This window comes from Lissotriton vulgaris, chromosome 6 (assembly GCF_964263255.1).
Source record: "Lissotriton vulgaris chromosome 6, aLisVul1.2, whole genome shotgun sequence".
NCBI classification, from domain to species: Eukaryota; Metazoa; Chordata; class Amphibia; order Caudata; family Salamandridae; genus Lissotriton; species Lissotriton vulgaris.
This window is the reverse complement of record NC_141694.1, coordinates 525,602,353-525,623,231: the sequence shown is the minus strand read 5'-3', so window position 1 is coordinate 525,623,231 and position 20,879 is coordinate 525,602,353.

Below are 20,879 nucleotides of genomic sequence, written 5' to 3'. Positions count from 1 at the left end.
GTGGGCTAAAGAACGGTGATGGATTAAATCCAGATCTTTTGACTGGGTGTGAGTGTTTGATTGATTCGGATGCTCCGTCCATCACCACCCCCTTTTGTACCGCTTTTGGCCACCATAAGTGTGGCAGGGTATGCTCAGACGTGAGTCCCTTGCTCACTTTGCCACTGGATTCAAGCAAGCCGGGCTGAAGATGGCTGGAATGCCAGAAACCGGTCCTCGGAAGCTTGTTTCTGGTCCAGGGAAGACATGGCTTGGCAGTTCGGGCTGGACTGTTCCCATGTGGCACAGGGTCAGACTGATTTGCATATAGCCATGTCTGAACTGGGGTGGCAGAGTGGGCTAAAGAACGGTGATGGATTAAACCCAGATCTTTTGACTGGGTGTGAGTATTTGATTGATTCAGATGCTCCGTCCATCACCACCCCCTTTTGTACCGCTTTTGGCCGCCATAAGTGTGGCAGGGTATGCTCAGACGTGAGTCCCTTGCTCACTTTGCCACTGGATTCAAGCAAGCCGGGCTGAAGACGGCTGGAATGCCAGAAACCGGTCCTTGGAAGCTTGTTTCCCGTCCAGGGAAGACATGGATTGGCAGTTCGGGCTGTACTGTTCCCATGAGGCACAGGGTCAGACTGATTTGCATATAACCATGTCTGACCTGGGGTGGCAGAGTGGGCTAAAGAACGGTGATGGATTAAACCCAGATCTTTTGACTGGGTGTGAGTGTTTGATTGATTCGGATGCTCCATCCATCACCACCCCCTTTTGTACTGCTTTTGGCCACCACAAGTGTGGCAGGTTATGCTCAGACGTGAGTCCCTTGCTCACTTTGCCACTGGATTCAAGCAAGCCGGGCTGAAGACGGCTGGAATGCCAGAAACCGGTCCTCGGAAGCTTGTTTCCGGTCCAGGGAAGACATGGCTTGGCAGTTCGGGCTGGACTGTTCCCATGAGGCACAGGGTCAGACTGATTTGCATATAGCCATGTCTGAACTGGGGTGGCAGAGTGGGCTAAAGAACGGTGATGGATTAAACCCGGATCTTTTGAATGGGTGTGAGTGTTTTATTGATTCGGATGCTCCGTCCATCACCACCCCCTTTTGTACTGCTTTTGGCCGACATAAGTGTGGCAGGGTATGCTCAGACGTGAGTCCCTTGCTCACTTTGCCACTGGATTCATGCAAGCCGGGCTGAAGACGGCTGGAATGCCAGAAACCGGTCCTCGGAAACTTGTTTCCGGTCCAAGGAAGACATGGCTTGGCAGTTCGGGCTGGACAGTTCCCATGAGGCACAGGGTCAGACTGATTTGCATATAGCCATGTCTGAACTGGGGTGGCAGAGTGGGCTAAAGAACGGTGATGGATTAAACCCAGATCTTTTGACTGGGTGTGAGTGTTTGATTGATTCAGATGCTCCGTCCATCACCTCCCCCTTTTGTACCACAGATGAACATGGGCCCGGGGTAGCTATCAGAAAGGCCCTCTGGCTCAAAGCAAGTTGCTACCTCCACACCGCACCTCACAAAGCCACTACTTTGTTGTGCCTGGTATTACCACTCACCGTCTCACCCAGGTCCGTGCTCAGGACTTGCACATGCTGGCAGCTGCCACTACAGTCTTGTGGTATTGGACCAGGCTGACAGGGCCTAACTCTCAATGAGGCTGGAAATGTACCAGTTTGTCCACAGAAAATGCTGTAATGCTTCTCACACTCAATTTTTAGTAGCAATGTTTAACAGTTTGATGTGGGCATTTAGTGCACCATCCTTTTGGATAAAGGCCCTGGGCTGCAGGAGCCGCATGTCTGTGCAGCCATCTTGCATCCTATAAAAACCTTAAGATGTGCAGTTGTTGAAAATATGTGGCTGTCGTCTGTTTTCCAGGGGGGATATCCGCACCTGAAAGGTAAGTTGCTTACACTAACATTTCATTTTCAATGCCTTTTTCCAATATCCTAAATACACTGCACGTAGTTTATTGCCTATGGGCACCCAAAACCCACAGAAAACCCATACATGTCTGGTATACCCTTGCACAGAAGTCTCAACAGAACAAAGTTGGATATCAACACTTGGGGGCAGATTTAGGAGTTCTGGCCCATCTCTGCAAGTCAGCAGGGATGTGCCAGAACAGATGTGACAATCAGTTCCCTCTCTGCACCACCACAAATGCATCGCATTTGCAATGCGGCACGTCATGGCGCAAGGATAGGGCGATGCGTATCGCATCTGTGGCGTAAGGGCGGTGCATTGCTGGAGTCGTGTTGCAAGCGCGACGTGGCTCCAGCAATGCTCAGGGGCACCCTATGCCTAACATGCTGCATCACTCCTTACGCTTGCTTCAAGCAGGCACAGGGTTTTGATGCAGCATGGATGTAAAAGTGACTCAGTGAAATCTTGTAGATTTCACTGCGTCACTTTTACAAGGTATTCCTGCAACGGAACGCCCACCCTGCATTGGAATGGCCACATGAAACCTAACTCAGGTTTAATGTGACGCAGGGCTTTACAACGTGACGTATCTCCCTAGATGCGTCACGTAAATAAGCACAACGTGGCGTATGGTTTACCCCACCTCTGCGTCACAGGAGTGATGCAACAGCTGCGTAAATGTGGCGCATGGGGCTTGTAAATCAGCCCCTTGTTGGGGATATGTTCCTGAACGAGGGATATTGGAAGTAATTGCCACATTCATTGCAATCTCCATGTCAGACAATCAGTGTGCGGGAGGTCTTCTACCCATAGAAAGAAACCTTTGACTGAGAATGTAAGAAATATATTGTTACAGTATATTAATACAACCCTTAAGGGATGCATGCAACCAAAATAGAGGCAGCGTAAACTGCCACATTTAACATGCAGTTCCTTTTCAGATTCTCAAAATGTTCTGCCCTCAGTATATAACCTCAAACAATAGAAAACGTATATATGTCTGGCACTCATAAACTCAGCAGATCAGAGGCACAGAGTTGAGGGTAACATGGAAGGGATAAGTTCCTGCACTAGGGAGACTGAAGGGGATTACCATGTTTTGGAAAATGATGCTAATTATCTGAAAAACGTCATGTTCATTGTGATCGCCTAGCCAGCCAGTTGGGTAATGGAGATTTGGCACCAAGGCACAGAAACCTTAGGATGTATATAAGTTAAAGAAATATGGTTGTCGTATATTTCCATGCAGGCCAGTTTCGATCCCTGTTACCAAACCACTGATACCCTAAACTGGCATTTTCCTTGAATTTGCCTTTTGAATGTCCAAAACTCACTGCACCCAGTTTATCATTCCTAGTTACCGTGACCCTATAGAACACTCCTATATGTCTGGAATGCACACATTCAGGAGACCAGGAGTAACAAAGTTCTGGGTCACGCATTGACAGGGAAATATGTGCAAGACAAGTTGTAGGGAATTACCATGTTTTAAAAAACATTCAGGGCAAGGGAGGTCGCCTTGCACGAACAGATTTCTTAGGTTGTACTGAATTAAAAAAAATACATACTTTTTATACATTAGTCATCAAATGAACAGTACTTCACGAACAATGATTCTGCCACAATTTAGTAATCTGGTTAATGTTACATAATTGATTGTGAAGACTACTCTTTTAAAAACAAAATCCACACACATTTGTTATTGCTGAAATCGAGACATTCAGGGCAACGCTTCATTGGTTTTCGTTTTTGGATTTGTGTTTTTTCATTTGGAAATGTTAAAAAAATGAAATCAATTCACATTCTCGTATGTCCAGGCTGCAATGAGATTTTGATAACAATTTTGTACCAGTAGATTACCTTGCACGTTATGAAAAACCTAGATATGATAAAAAAAAATCTCTGGCATTGAGCTGCCCAAACACGACAGCAAGGAAAGTTTAAAACGTGCCGATTGTGTGCTGTAAAAAACAATTAAAATCAGGCAAACACTATTACTGTCATCTTAAAGTACAACAGGAAAAACAAATGCTACAGGTGAGACAGGATCCTCTTGCCTACTAATTTGGTTGTCATCTGTGATGAGTGCTCCAACACAAGAACTCATACAATTACATACCCTAGTTTAAATTCAGCCTGAAAGTCGATGAAAAATATATTTTGAAGCACTTTTTGTAAAATTATCTGGTAGTGTGTAGTTTGAAACCCCTTTGCTATGTATAAGCAACAACGTTTTTGTTTGAAGCGTAGAGCCCAATGACCTGTTTTCTCGACAAAAGTAAGAATAGAGCAGTCTATGGTCAAAATAGATCTTCCATCAAGAAATTATCAAATACTGATTTACAAAGGGCCTCTGCACTCGTGGCCCTGCAGTTATCATTGCGCAGAAGCTGCCCTGAATGCGGAGACTCCCGCACGACTGCTCGGCCGAGTATGAAGTCTCTTCATGAATAAGACGAAACTGTGATTTAGCTAGTTTTCATTTCAAATATGTAGGGTACACCAATGACTCAGTCTTGATATGCAATGCTTCAAAGAATAGGCATGTGATTGTGAGCTTCAAAGCATCCGCATGCGATTGTGAGAGAACTTTCAGAAAACATTTAATGTGGTTGACATACTGATCATTAGATAAACCGCTGGCGACTGCCAAATCCCATTACAAGTTGCAGATGCTTGTTAACAGTTTCCAACCCTGGAAATCACACCAAAAGATCTTGAAACTAAGGGCCAGATGTATAAATCTTTTTTAAGCTTGCAAATGGCCCGATTTGCTGAATCTGCCCGTTTGCTACTTGAAATGTTTTTTAAAAATGTACAAAGCTCTATATGTGATTCGGTAAGCTATTACCAAATCTCAAATTGGGTTTGCTAGTCACTATTAGGAACAAGTGTGCCAAGGGCGTCCCTTTGCTAGAGGTTAGTCGCACTTGTTTGTAGGAATGTTTTGCAATTGGGAATGTGGTCACAAAACATTCACAGTTGCCAACAACTTCAAATTGGTGGTAACACGTTCGCAAACGGAAACGGGTCCCCAAGGGAACCCTTCCCATTTGTGAATGCCAACATTTTTTAAGAGCAGGCAGAAGACCCAGCCATACTAATAATAGTACTATTACTAGTACGGATGTCCCATGGACCACTGCCTACTCGTAAAAAACAAAGAGAAAACTTTTCATTTTTCTTTTTCAAATGCATTCCCTTTACCTTTAAGGAAAACGGGCAGCATAGCAATATAAAAAACTGCTTTATTTAACAAACAGTTATAGATATGGTGGTCTGCTGACCACAGCAGGCCACCAACCCAATGAGTGCCAGCCATTTCTAATCGGTCGCAACTTGAGACCCATTGTGAATGGAAAGGGGCGACCACTCGGTCCCCCCGAACGTATGGTAGGGTGCCCTGACCCCCCCGGGAAACCATTTTGGGCGGGGGGGCGTGTCCCGGCTGGTATGCCCGAAGCGGCGTAGCCGGGGCGCGCCTTTTCCCGCCCAGGAGGGGTTGTCCTAGACACCTACACCGTTGGCCACGCCCCGTAGGCGGATTGGAGGAGGGTACATGCCCTCCCGAGGAAGAATAAAAGAGCAACAATCTAAGGAAGCATCCTCTTGTTCCTGTGCTTGGAAGCTGCACCTCCTCGTTGCACGTGAGCCCGAGACGGAACAAGGAGCCAATTTTGAGAACTTGTAATTTTTGTGTTTCTCATTTCAGTGATTCCGAAGCTTTGGATCCAGGACCTCGAATTGAATAGCTGGGAACGATGCCTGGCAAGAAGGTCGGAAAGAAGGTCGGGACCGAACAAATGCTTCGCATGCTGGTGAAGGACATGGCGAACATGAAGAAGCAGATGGCGGCAATGAATGGTACGGGTAGACCAAAGAAAGTCATTGGGCCAGCATTGCCGGGAGTAGTCCCTGCCGGGAGAGGTAAAAGGGCCAGGAATAGGGTGGCAGGGGGGGAGGCCCCGGTGCCCGAGTCACCTCCAGCGAGCCCGGTCAGTCCAGTTGAGGCCCCAGTTCCGATCCCGAACGCGGGACAGCCGATCCCTGTGGTAGTTACACCCGTGAACGAGGGGGATATGCCTCCCGAACTGGCCGCCCAGTTGGCGGCGTGGTTAGGCAAGAGCAACGAGGATGCTGTGGCACCGGGAGACACGGCCGAGGAGGCCAGGTTAATAATGAAGCAGTTGCGGCAATCGAGAGATGCTGCGAAGGCACCTTGTCCTCTTGTTTCCCCGCAGAATCCCTCGGAACAACCGGCGTCGAGCGTTGGAACAGCGGCAACAACAAATCCAGCTACTGGTTCGGGTAAGCAGCCGTTGCCAATGGCGGGGGAGGGATCATTACCCTCAAGGAGGGAAAAGGTGGTACAACATATCCCGATGGATGTGAAAGAAAGGATTTGGGCGGATAAATATGTGAACATGTTTTCGCTGTTGACCGATCACTACGAGATAGAGCACGTTAGAAATCAGAAGGAGTTGTTGCATCCGAGTGTATGGGGTGCCAAAATGGCGGGTTTCAGAGTAGATGAAACGATCGCTAATTGGGCCAGAGCGTTTGGAATGTTCACTGCAATCATGGGGGAACGTAGGCCTGAAGTATTGTCGGGATTAGCTTGTTACCAGACACGTATAATGGAATTTTATGAAACGTACGAAGGCAATCAATGGATGGGTTATGATAACAAATTTCGTAAGGCCAAGGAGCACGACTCATCCCTGACGTGGGATTGTTTCGACTCCATTTCTTGGCAGAAGCAGGTTATGCCGAACACGACGAAGTCGTCTTCTTTCGGCGGGAATGGGGCGGAGCCTTCCCGCCATTATGTGGCGGCGCCCTTTCGGGCGGGCGCCAACAGCGATCAGCACACAAAGAATAACGGGAACTCGAGTAGAAAAGGGGTCTGTTGGAGCTTTAACAGGGGTAAGTGCACTAGGCCTCAAGGGACATGCAAGTTCAGGCATGAGTGTGCAGGGTGCGGACAGTCTTCACACCCCGAGAGTTCGTGCAGAGCCAAGAATGGTGATACAGGAGGTAGAGGGGGGCCAAACAGGTCTAACATCAACCGAGGGGCGCCGTTACCTACTCCCGTTGATATCATGGCAATGATCCCTTGGCTGAATGAATATCCTGATCATGTCTCTGCCGGGGTGTTGCGAGACGGTTTCTCATATGGTTTCCGCATCCCGGCGGGGGATTTTCGGGGGGAAGCACAGTGTAAGAACCAACTATCGGTTCAACAAAATACGGCGGTGGTACAGGCAAAGATTGCAAAGGAGGTGGCCCGAGGTCGGGTTACGGGCCCATATGAAAACCCGCCGGTGGTTAACTTTGTTTGTTCACCGTTGGGAGTGGTCCCCAAGAAGGACCCGGGTGAGTTCAGGTTAATCCATAATTTGTCCGCTCCTAGGGGTCTTTCGGTGAACGATGCGATTGACCCGGGAGTTTGTTCGGTGCGGTATGCATCCTTTGATGAGGCCGTCGCCATGTTGAATCGCCTGGGGCCCGGAGCGCTGATGGCTAAATCAGATATCGAGTCAGCGTTCCGGTTGCTCCCGGTACACCCACACGATCAGCGTCTCTTAGGTTTTGTGTTTCAAGGACGCTACTACATGGATAAATGTATGCCGATGGGTTGCTCCATCTCTTGTGCGTATTTTGAGAAGTTCAGTACTTTTTTGCAATGGGCGTTCACCAGAGCCACGGGCTTTACGCAGGTTATGCATTACCTTGATGATTTTCTGTTTCTGGGGGCAGCTGGGGATACGGAATGTGCACAGGCTTTGAGGGAATTCTGTAATCTCATGAAACGTTTTGGCGTGCCATTGGCACCAGGAAAGACGGTAGGGCCATCTATTTCACTCGAGTTTCTGGGAATTGAGCTCGATTCTGTAGAGGGGTGCTTCCGTTTGCCCAAAGAGAAGGTAAGGAAATTTAAAGCCTCACTTGAAATGTGCCTCGGCGGAAAAAAGGTAACTCTCCATCAGTTGCAACAAGCTGTGGGTCAGCTGAACTTTGCCCTTAGAGTGATACCGATGGCACGCCCCTTTTCCCGCTCTATCGCCCAAGCCATGGTTGGCCTCAAAGAAGGGCACCACCGCACACGACTGTCAGCAGAGGTTCGCCAGGATATGTGCATATGGCTGGCATTTCTGGCGGATTTCAACGGTCGTGTCGTGTGGAACAAACCGCCAGCTTCCTCCAAGGAGCTGGGGTTGTGGACTGACTCGGCAGGGAGTGTGGGCTTTGGCGCCATCTTTGGTAATCGATGGTCGGCACGAACATGGCCGGCGTGGTGGCACGATAGTGGGCTCACAGGTAACATTGGGTTTCTTGAGCTGTTCCCCATTCTGGTGGCGTTGGAAACATGGCCAGAGGGGTTTCGTGATCGCACTGTGGTGTTCTGGTCTGATAATATGACCGTGGTTGAATGTATCAATAATCAGGCAGCACGCTGCAAATGGATTTTGAGATTGCTGAAAGAAATTGTCCTGCTATGTATGAGACTGAACGTCCACTTTAGGGCAAGACACGTGCCTGGGGTACTGAATCAGGCGGCTGATGCGCTCTCTCGTTCCCACATGCAGGCCTTCCAGGGTTTTCTGCCCTCAGCGGACTTGGTGGCGGCACCATTTCCCGAAGCTCTCTGGTCTCTCGGTGCCCCGGATTACAAAACCTCGTGGGAGAGAGTCTAGCACCCAGGACAAGGAAGGCATATGAAGGGGCGTTCCGTTCCTATTGGGAATTTTTGGGTTCAGCTAGGGGGGAGCATTGGGGGCAGGAGGAGTATGTCCTGAGTTTTCTGGTATCACTACATCAGGCAGGCCGATCACTGGCAACGGCCAATAGGCACAGGGCCGCCATTACCTTCATGGCGCAGGCTCATGGCATCCAGGACCCCACATCGTCCTTTCTCGTAAAGAAGGCTCTGCATGGGTGGCAATGCCTTGAGGGTCGTAGGGTGGATGAGAGGCACCCGATAGGTCTAGAAAGGTTGTCCCTGTTAATGTCCGTACTCCCTGCGACATGTTCATCTCAATCAGAGACAGTGCTGTTCCGGGCCGCTTTTACATTAGCATTCCATGGGGCTATGCGGGTAAGCGAACTGGTAGCAAGGAACAAGCAGGATACGGGGGGAGGTCTGTGTCGAGAACACATTCAAATTAAGGGTGAGACGATGGTAGTCTCAATAGCCAGGTCCAAGACCGATCAGGGAGCGATCGGGGACTGTGTGGTAGTCCAGCGGATTCCAGGGTCTCCCATGTGCCCGGTAAAATGCGTGGAGGAGTATTTAGCGCAGAGGGCGGCAACATGGGGGGGAAGCTTGCTGAGGCACACTGACGCCACCCCACTGACTAGGTTTCAGTTCCAGCGGGTGTTAACAATGGCAATCGCAGCAGCGGGCTTGAACCCGAGCGATTTTGGGACCCATTCCTTCCGGATAGAGGCTGCTACAGAGGCTACAGCCAGGGGTCTGAGTGTTGAAAAGGTGAAACAGTTGGGGCGTTGGTCCTCGAATTGTTATAAAAGATATGTGCGGTTGCACATGTTGTGAAGCTAATGTCATCCACTCACGCTTCTTGTTTTCTGTTTGGTTTACAGTTTCGCGAGCAGGCTTTGCGGGGCGGACTGTGCAGTTGACCGGACACCTGGGGACCAGCGGTCAAAGATCACCGGCTGAGGGAAGAGTGGTGTGGGTCGTTGGCCACTCATACGTGAGGCGAGCCGCGGACGTATTCAAAGCAGGTGACATGATTCACGTGGCTGGGGAATACGGGTGCAGGGTGACCTTCCACGGAAGGGGTGGACTCTGTATTGACCAGTTTCAAAATTTTATGGAGGGACTGCTAGGGCGGACGAGGTCACCGCCGTCTGTAATCATAGTACATCTTGGGGGCAATGATTTGGTAACCATTGGTCGACGAATACTTCTCGAGTTAATTTTATCCACAGTGAGTTGGTTGGCAAGAAGGGTTCCGGGGTGCACGATTGAATGGTCACACATGATTCCTAGAAGGGTGTGGCGGGGGGCCCTCTCTGTGCCAGCTTTGAATCAGTTGGTAAAGAAAGTTAATAACAAACTTAGTAGGTTGTTTTGTTCAGGCCAGTTGCATTGTATTCGACATGGATGTATTCGGGGGGACCATATGTATCTTGAAGATGGGGTCCATTTGTCCCGGGAGGGGAATGTCTTACTCATAGGAGACTTCATAGCTTGGTTAAAGAGTTTGTTTAGCCATGACCTTTAGTAGGAGTTTGTGGGGGGTCCGGATAGCCGGTCAACTATCCGGCCTGTGGCGGTAAGGTCATGATCGGTGAGCAGTAATTGGAAGATCCCTAGAGGTGGGGCGCCACCCATTATGGATGGGAGCGCCCGGGGGGAGGCGGCCATTGGCCCCTCACACGGGGAGGCGGTACCCCTCTAAGGATGGGTCCGCCGAAAGGGAAGGCGGTCATAGGCCCCTCCCTGGGGAGGAGGGGCTACGGGCCCCTCCTGGGAACTTCCCGGGGCCGGGACATCCGCGACGGCGGATGTGGTAAGCAGTGTGGGGTGGGAGGGGGGTCTACGCTACCTTCTAGACACCTCACACGAGTCCTCGGACGACCACTAAGATGGCGTCGAGTAAATATGGGGCCCCCGTTAAGACAAGGGAAATTGGAAGTTGGCACAGAGGTACAGTCCTCTGTGCGCCCGCCCCTTACAAGTAAGGGGGGAGTTCTGGTATTAGGGATCTGACACCGGTTACGACCTTGCCGTTGGCCCGTAATGTTAGGATGTACAATTTAATTTTGAGTATATGCATTTGCAGGATGTTTAGAATCGGCTAGGAGAACCTTTGTATTAGAGCTGTGTTAAGGTTAGCCAATAAACATCGTAATGTGAAAATGAAATTGTACATGATATGAAACTGTTATTTTAATGTTTTAATTTTGTTTCATATTTTATTAAATACGGCCGGGAGGGTAACTCCCTCCCGCCTTCCAAAAGTGAAGAACTGTGTCCGTCTTCCCATCCTTGGGGATTGTGTTGGGAGGGGGTGACGGGTATTCCGGCCATATGGAAAGGGGCGACCACTCGGTCCCCCCGAACGTATGGTAGGGTGCCCTGACCCCCCCGGGAAACCATTTTGGGCGGGGGGCGTGTCCCGGCTGGTATGCCCGAAGCGGCATAGCCGGGGCACGCCTTTTCCCGCCCAGGAGGGGTTGTCCTAGACACCTACACCGTTGGCCACGCCCCGTAGGCGGATCGGAGGAGGGTACACGCCCTCCCGAGGAAGAATAAAAGAGCAACAATCTAAGGAAGCATCCTCTTTTTCCTGTGCTTGGAAGCTGCACCTCCTCGTTGCACGTGAGCCCGAGACGGAACAAGGAGCCAATTTTGACCCACCCACCAGCCCCTTATGGCAACGATTAGTACTGCAATAAAGTCAATTAACGGTGATATTATCTCGTTTACAGGTTGTTTTAATAAAGTCTGGATTGTCTTTTTTGAGGATAATAAAATGGTTGCTATTTAGCATGTTCTTAGGCGAAGTATCACAGCCTAGTTGAATGATGTGTTACTTGGGTAAATAAAGGTTATTGTGTGATATCCAGTCTAACCGTTTATTCCGTCCTCATTAGGTTCAAAATGTCGTATTTATTTTTGGTCAGGCGGTAAGGTCATGATCGGTGAGCAGTAATTGGAAGATCCCTAGAGGTGGGGCGCCACCCATTATGGATGGGAGCGCCCGGGGGGAGGCGGCCATTGGCCCCTCACACGGGTAGGCGGTACCCCTCTAAGGATGGGGCCGCCGAAAGGGAAGGCGGTCATAGGCCCCTCCCTGGGGAGGAGGGGCTACGGGCCCCTCCTGGGAATTTCCCGGGGCCAGGACATCTGCGACGGCGGATGTGGTAAGCAGTGTGGGGTGGGAGGGGGGTCTACGCTACCTTCTAGACACCTCACACTAGTCCTCGGACGACCACTAAGATGGCGTCGAGTAAATATGGGGCCCCCGTTAAGACAAGGGAAATTGGAAGTTGGCACAGAGGTACAGTCCTCTGTGCGCCCGCCCCTTACAAGTAAGGGGGGAGTTCTGGTATTAGGGATCTGACACCGGTTACGACCTTGCCGTTGGCCCGTAATGTTAGGATGTACAATTTAATTTTGAGTATATGCATTTGCAGGATGTTTAGAATCGGCTAGGAGAACCTTTGTATTAGAGCTGTGTTAAGGTTAGCCAATAAACATCGTAATGTGAAAATGAAATTGTACATGATATGAAACTGTTATTTTAATGTTTTAATTTTGTTTCATATTTTAATAAATACGGCCGGGAAGGTAACTCCCTCCCGCCTTCCAAAAGTCAAGAACTGTGTCCGTCTTCCCATCCTTGGGGATTGTTTTGGGAGGGGGTGACGGGTATCCCGGCCATATCACAAACAGTATAACACACTGTTGTACATAGCTGTTTGCGGTTTCCTAATAGCAAATTGCAAAAATTATCTATTCGGAAATTGCAAACTGAAGTCTTTATACATCTGGCCCTATATGTGAACCCAAAGATAAAAGATTATTTATCATTCATATCTTTCTACTTGTATTGTGAGCAACCTAGTAAATAATGTTTTAATACCGATCCACGCTCATATCCTAAATATGTTTTGTAATATTAATTTAGACTCCAATGGCAATGTCATACATGCCCGTGAATAATTTCAACTATGAAGACCGCGTCCTTTAGGGTTCATTCCCTTCACTCACATATATACATAACACTTACCTGTCTATGACAACAAGAAGTCATGGAGGGTTGCAGATGTGTTCGGCCTGCTGGCTTTCTTCTTGGCAGCATCTCTCCATCATATTTGCTCTCTGGCTATACTCAGGTCGGACTCTTTTTAGCAGTACATTATTTGTTAACTTCTTGTCTGAGCTACATACCTCCCGTGCTTTCAAAACTGTCTGTTGTAATGATTGCTACTGGAACATACTTAGGATTATAATCAAATACTTCAAAAAAATTAAATGTTATTCTGTTGTAATAAAACGAGACTTAAGACCTCTTGGTCTCTTTTCCCCCTAACGTTCAAAGCATATGAGTTATGCAGCCTAGAAAATGATATATTTGTACCCAAACCGTGGTAAGAAAAACGTCTACAGCATATAATTGTTCCAGGAGTCATCGGGTTTTTCATCTCTATATGCTGAACCTCTCTGAGGAGTGAGATTCAATTGATAAGCGATGCAACCAAATTATTGTGGGAAAACGAGCATACTTATGGGTGGAACTGCAAACTCGTGTTTTTCTGATTTGAAGGGAGAAGCGTAAGAATTTTCATAAGCCTGAAAGCTGAAATTAAACGCAACCATGGAGCACTCCGTTTTAGAGAGGGATGGAAAACAGCCCCATGTGATTGCTTGCTTTGCCTCACTGTTAGGTACAGCAGAACTCAAAAGATAACTCTAGGGAAGTGCTGGGGAGCAAAACGAAATTCAAAACACACAAGGAAACGCCCACGAATTCATGACTGGATGAATGTGTCGCTGGAATAGTACAACCACCAAAATAAAGCAGTAATGCACATGTTGTGCCTCCCTGTAATTGCATATTTGTTTTCTGAACGGTGTGGAATGCACAACATAGTGCATGCCACACCAAGCAGGAACATGCAGGGGGCGCAGTCACAGCACCAGTCTGTTTGTTAGAATTGCCTATGAGCCTAAAAGACCACCCATGTGTCACCAGCAGCGCACCGCCCACCCGGGATTCAGCTCAGATTCCGGCGGGTGGGTGCAACACCGCCTTTTCGGTCTTCCTGGAACCACCGCAGTGGCGATCCCAGACAAAGACCGCCAAAGTCGTAATATGGCTCTAGGGGTTTTTATATCACTTGAGTAGGTCAAGGCCCTGGGTTGATTTAGGAACAGGTATCGAGACTTGGATGGTTACTAGCAGTAAGTAGTTCCTCCATTAGAAAGTTTCATTTGGAGTTCCACTATAGAGCACATTTCACACCTTCTGGATCCGAATGGAACAGTACTTTCATGTTACATGGTTAAATAACATAAATATGTCCGTTTGGTGTTACACTATACTGGTATCGATTTATATGGCAAATACTTCTCTATCAGGTTTTGCAGCAGGGATATTCTTCCTTTTATTTATTTTCATCAGAGAGAAGTTGCATATAAGCTCTCACATTAAGGGCTCGCTTTACAAGAGGACAATAACAGAAAACGTACGAAAATACTCTGCAATTTCCACCAGTAACTCCAGTCGTAGAATAATCTTATTTAGAGTCAGAATGGTCATTAAAGTCCCAAAGCAGTAACATCTGCTAATGCATCATCTAGTTTGCTAAGTTGTAGAACTTACATTGCCAAAAAAGGTACAGGCTGATTGCCTCATTTAGACTGGATGTTTTGTCACAATGTCTAGCTCCGACAAGGACTGCCACCAAAAGGATGGCATACTTTCATAAAAAATTAAATTCACTATTCACAATATGCTTGGAAAACACCTCCAGATATTAGGGAGACCTCAGTCCATACGTCATTTCCACACTGGTGATGAAAATGTATCCAACTGGGGTGCTGGTGAATTGTCCAACAATGCATTACTTCTTAAAGTGGCTACTCATGTTGTATGATGCCATATCTTTAGCCAATACAGCCTTTAAGGTCCTGAGTTGCTTGTCTGGACGTGAGGAACTGTCTTTTGAGGGATTAGTGTCACTGGAGAGTGCTGTATCCTAGAATCTCTTGGGCTCCCCTGTTTCTGCCAGTCTGTGACAGATACCCAGTCAACTTTTTGGGGCCGTTTAGGGCCTAAATTCAAACTTTTCCTTACCTCTTTTAGTTTCCTATGTAGTCATACTTCCTCCTATTAAGCAACAGCATCCTGCTTTATTAGTTCCTCATACATAGAGCACTTAAGAACGCTAGCTGAACGACCATGAGTGTTGTCTGATGATGATTCTGATGGAGCAATGCCTTGAATTTGGCCTCTCAATCTCAGAGGAATTGCTTGATTTTCACCTCCTTGCACTTGCTTAGAAATCACTCTTTCTTACATGGGTAGACTCAGAGCAAACAGCTTCCGGTTTTATGTACGAAGACGAAGGCAAATTTAAGGAGTCAAGGGAGAGGGAAGGTTTCAGCGGAAGTTACTGTGCATTGCCTCAAATCTAAAATCTCCTCTTCTTTTTCCATAATCAGCCTCTACCTTCAGCTATCAGTTCTCCCAAGAATAGATCCTTGACAAATGAGGTTCATTGATATTATCCCTTGACCAGGACCCGTTTCTGGATTATTGTTTGGTGACATTTCAGTCCTCACAAGTGCAGTGGGTACCACTGCTTCGGAGTGGCGAAGATGATGGCTTCTCTTCATAAACAGATACATTCTAGCATTCAAAACTTTGAGTAAAAGAAACATTGTCAGAATCATTCTTAGAGCTATTATCTCATTCAAAAAACCGTCGTTGGGCCTGGCCCTTTTTGTAGGGTTATCCCCACATCTTTTGCCTTCTTTCTTCTATTTTTCTGGCCTTCTTAATGTTGGTTTTAGGACCTTGGGCACTTTACTACTGCTAACCAGAGCTAAAGAACATGTGCTTTCTCTCCTCTAAATATGGTATGATTAGTTTACTTCTGTTTGGCATATTTGATTTAATTATTAGTCCCATGTAAAGTGGTATCTCACATGCTCATGGACTGTAAATGAAATGCTACTAGTGGACATTGGTTGAATCTAACATTTCGTTTGACACTGGGACCAGAGTGTATGTTTTGTATGAATGGAAGGCCATGAATGAGTTGTATGGAAGTTGTTTATTCATTGTACATACCGAATCACTTGTTTACTTTGTGTTGTTTGTATATATATGTATACAGAAAGTGTTTGTTGTTCCCATGCATAAAATCAAAAAATGATGCAGATCTAAAAAAATTAGATAACGAAAGAAATAAATAACATTGCAATTCCTAAAGCAGGTGTGCATGTCTTTTGTGATGCACGCCATAAAGTTGAATAGTTTGTTCTAAAGAAATTCCCCAGCACTGGCAATTGTTGTGTTTACTACGTAGTACATTGGTTCAGGCCATCCAAGAGCTGGTCATTGAACACAGCAATATGGTAGATCAAGAGATAATCCATAGGTTCAGGCGCAGTGAGGCCAGATGTTACGGCAAGGGGGTAGGCCTAGACACCCCGTGCTCAAAAGTTGGCTGCTCCACGTAGTCAGGAGTACATTACAGAAATACTTGATGAGGCAGGGGAAGCGCTGTACACTACAGCTGATATCAGTGGGACCATACTCAGTTTCTATGCCAGCCTCTACGAAAATAGAACTGTGGTAAAGCAAGAGGACATGCATTCTTTTCTAGATGATGTTGCTCTTGGCTGGTTGTCCTTGAATCATAGGGAATACCTTACTCAACCTTTTGATGTGAAAGACGTAAACCTTGCCAATATGTCCCTTCCCACGTGCAAGGATGTTGGACTAGATGGGCTCCCTAGTGAGTTTTATAAGACTTTTGCAGATGTTCTAGACCCAAGCTTCTTGTGGTCTACGCGAGGCGTATGATACTGGCCGTCTCCAGCCCTCCTTAAGGGAAGCCCTCTTGGTTATGTTCTTGAAGCCTGATAAGGCATCCAATCACTGCAACCCCTCTCAGTTATTAGTATCAACACCAATATATTGGCTAAGATGATAGCTCTCCGGTTACAGCCAATGGTTCCCCTGCTGGTGCTTCCTGACCAGTCAGGATTTGTACCGGCCCAATCCACCACGCACAATCTGAACACACTTTTCGGCACTCTACACTATTTTGACTCTTATTTTCAAGCTGTAGCTTTGTTGCTTGACGCAGTGAAGGCATTTGTTCCCTTCAATGGGCTTATATGTTTACTGTACTCATGAGAATGGGCTTCCCTCCTTTTTTCCTTCATTGGATCAGAGTCCTATATACCGAGACGGTTGCCAGGGTTCGCGTTAATGGTTGGATGTCATCAGCTTTTCCCATTTGTAGGGACACAAGGCAGGGTTTCCCTCTGTCGCCGATGCTTTTTGCATTGGCTCTGGAGTCTCTCACGTGCAAGTTGCGCAAGCTACGTGCATCGGCCGCATTGCGTTTCCGGCAGCGCCCACTTGTTGTTTCGCTATATGCAAATGACATGCTATTATACGCCTGCAAGCCTGCCACCTACCTTCCGGAGTTGTTCCGTGAGTATGTTAAATTTGAAGGTTTCTCTGGCCTAGGGATGAATTGGGCTAAGTCCCCGGTGTTTCCCCTGACGGCTAGCATTTGCGAGTTCAAACTGGATTTCCCACTGTCTTGGACCTGGAACCCGGTGAAATATCTAGGTGTCTGGTTACACAGGGACACTGCGCAGGTTATTTCCATGAACTATGGCCACACTATGTCGCAAATTACAGATAAGGCTGAACCCTGGGCCCGGCTGCCCCTGTTGCTTGTATTTTTTTGTAAATGTTCCTATTCGCCTGAACATTTCTATTTTTAAGGCGCAGCAGTCGGCCTTGTTGTCTTTATTCTGGGGGGTAGGAAGCTTCACTATAGTTGAGTTTCACTAGTACATCCATTTGACCGTGGTGGCTTTGAGGCTCCGGACATGCGTCTTTACTATTAGTGTGCTCAGGCACACTTTGCGCATTACTGGATCTTCCCTCAATGGTTCCTGCCCCATACAGCGATAGAGGCGGATGCAATTATCCCACTTCGGCTTGTGGCAGTAGCACTTGTGGGTGGAAGTGGTGGTCCCAGGGCAGAGATTAACCCATGATTGTTTATCGCCTGGGCTTGGCAGGCTCTTGCTAGAATGGCACAGCTGATTTACCTTTATTTCCCACAGCTGCCAATAGCAGCAAATCCTGATATTTCAGCGGCACAGGAGCGCTCTGCTCTGTGTGCACTGCAGGCCGCCAGATTAGTGCAGACAGTCTAAACAGGGCCATTTCTGCTCACTGTCAGACACTCCATTTTCCCTGCCAAAACTGATTTTCATGACCTCCTCCACCATTTATCTCAAGTTCCTAATGCGTCTTTTTGTAAAAATTGCATTCCGGTGAATTAATTATACTTCATGCGGCCCGAGCCGAAGAGCTAAGTTAGACCCAGAGATTCCAGCCCACCTGCGGATGTAAAGATACAACTCATAAATGAGCTCTGTGAATACCGAAAGTAGTAAAGCTAGACTTTTGTCTCAGATTGCCTTCATGAATCGGGGTGAGTGATGGTTAGATGCTTGAAGTAATCTCAGCCACTGGTAATCACTTAGGGACGCATCCTAATCCATCGGTATTTTGCACACCATGCCAGCTCTGTTTGTACCCAGCTACATGCATATCAGTCTCCATCCTGCTCCACTAAGAGCAGTACAGTTGAACTGCCAAGCCAGATCCTTTCTGAACTGTAACACAAGCAATTCAAGACTGATTTAGGACCAGATCTCTGTCTGAGGGTGACTGTTTGACACTGTTCAGCATTTCATTCACCAGTTTTTGCATTTGCCACCCCAAGCGGGGGGAGTATGCCCAGACAGGGGTCCTGTGCTTGCCATGCCACTGGATTCAGGCAATCCTGGCTGATGAGGGGAGATACCCCAGAATCAGTCCTAGAATGCTTGTTTCTGGTACAGGGAGGAACTGACCAGGCAATTTGGGCTGGAACCATGGGAAACAGGGTTCAAACTGGAATGGCGAGCAAATAGAATGATGGATTTAGGCTTAGATCTTTGACTGGGGGTGAGTGTTTAACATTGTTCATCATTCCGTCCATCAATTGTTCTTTTTGCACTTTAAGAAAGTTGAAATTTTTCCATTTAGTGCCTGCAGCCTATCCCTGCGCCCCATGACTTGGTGTAGCTGACAGTTTGGCTTTGTGTATTTCTCCTAGGCAGCTGCACATAATAGAGAACTTAGGCGTGCCTGGATGTGCCATTACTGGTAGGATGGGATGACAAAGCCAGGCACAAACTTAAACTGAATAGGCTGTGTCCTGCCTTCACACAGTCTGGAGCCACGGTAGGGGCAGCTGCAAACCTGTGCACTTCAAAAGGAAACCTCTAGAAGCGTCTTCAGCTTCAAAGGAGGCACCAGTTATAAATAGTGGACCTCAGACACCAACTCTTCACTACATTTCTAGATCTGTGGATACTCTGCCAGGAAGAAGATCTCCAGTATTGTTGAAAGGATTGCCACTCTGCTGGACTGCTGCTCTGAAGGAACAGCTGCCCTGCTGTGCTCACCTGCTGCCCTCTGACCTGGGTGAGAAGGACTGGACCTGCATCTGTTGATTCAAGGACCCCAATGTGACTCTAAGGGCTAGTTGGCTGGCCTCCTGACTTGAGCCTCAGGGGCAGAAGGCTCTAACAACCTTGAACTCAGAACCTGGACTCTACCATCTATGAGTCCTACCCTGACAAGTGGTTCCACCTCGGTCATTGACCATTGGAGGTGGGCCTGAAGGTGATATGCCAGTCTATCTGTGAACCCAGCAGAGCAGATTCATCTCCTCTACTGTGCAGTGCAAACCTGGGAAAAATCTATTAATCGCCTCTGTTGTGAGGGTTCTCCTGACTCACATGACTCCGCATGATCCTCACATCCTGCCCACTGTCTGTGCAAAGCTCTCCTAACTCAGTCCCTCACATCACAAATCTTTCATTGACAGAAGCCAAGATGATGACACAGGTTCTTACATCTCAGTCTCATAGCTCCTCAGAACTGACACATGACCTGGACTGTGCGATGCATCACTGACACCCGACTTTGCATTGCAAGTTCTCATGGATGGGATCCACTACAAAAATGCAAGACATCACTTTGCAGGTCCTCATAGCGGACACATCTCATTGGCTGCACAAAGCATCATCAATACGGGACCTTGCAATGCTCTACAGCCTGGACCTAAGGTACTATGTTCAGCAGGTCTAACAGGGCGCTTATACCCAGCCCATGCTTCAGTGCGGCTGATCTGAACTTGTGACTTTGTCCTGGTGCAGCATAACCACATATCCACAGTTGGAGCTTTGTGCTTTTTGGATCTGTTTTCACCTAACTTTTTAAACCTGCATATCTCTAGTTCCAGTGATTTTTATTGTTTTGCTCTTGATTTATTTATTAAATATTCGTCTATTTTTCTAAATCTGATGTGGGATCCTTTGGTGGTGTGTTTTCATAGTGTTACTGTTTGAATTGTTTACATATTGCCTCTAAGTTTAGCCTGACTGTATTGTGGCAAGCTATCAAGGGGTTGTGCGGTTTTTGCTCGAGTAAGGTTTTACCCTCTCAACCAGCATTTGTGGACAATGAAACATGGTGATATACTTTAGGAAAACATAGGTGTTACCTTCTAGGGAACTAAATATATCAAGAGCTGAGGTGAGACCACCTCACATGATAAAGTCCAATAGCTAGACTTCACTGTGGTAATAGTTTATTCCTTCTTACTTATTCTTCTTGCTGGCTCAATCATCTTTAACACATCTGAATACATCAGGATGAGGTTTTGTCCAAGAGAAAAAGAGGGCATTTATAATTTGGTGGAGCGCGAGCACTGGTATAAATCATTCATGTTCCAGCTCTGCTAGACTTGCAGACCCCTCACTCTGTTTAAAGTTGGGAGAAGCACTCTGTTTATACCAGCAGAGCTTCAACAGTCTCTGGCAGTGAAAACCTCTAACCTGGTAGACTGTCTGCCACTAGGCTGCCAGATATCACACCACTTAATTAGGGATGGAGCAACCATCATTCAGTACTCAGGAACACCATGAAAGAGATGGTTGTCTCGGGTAGGGAAAATGCAGAATAGTCCCCACTTGCAATTAGAAAACTACTTTTACTGCAGGGCCCTATTTTCAGTTTTTTAGGAAGATAAATTACCACTTTATTGAAGAGATGATCAAAACTTTCTCTGATAGAATTCAATATGTTCCCTTTGTCGTG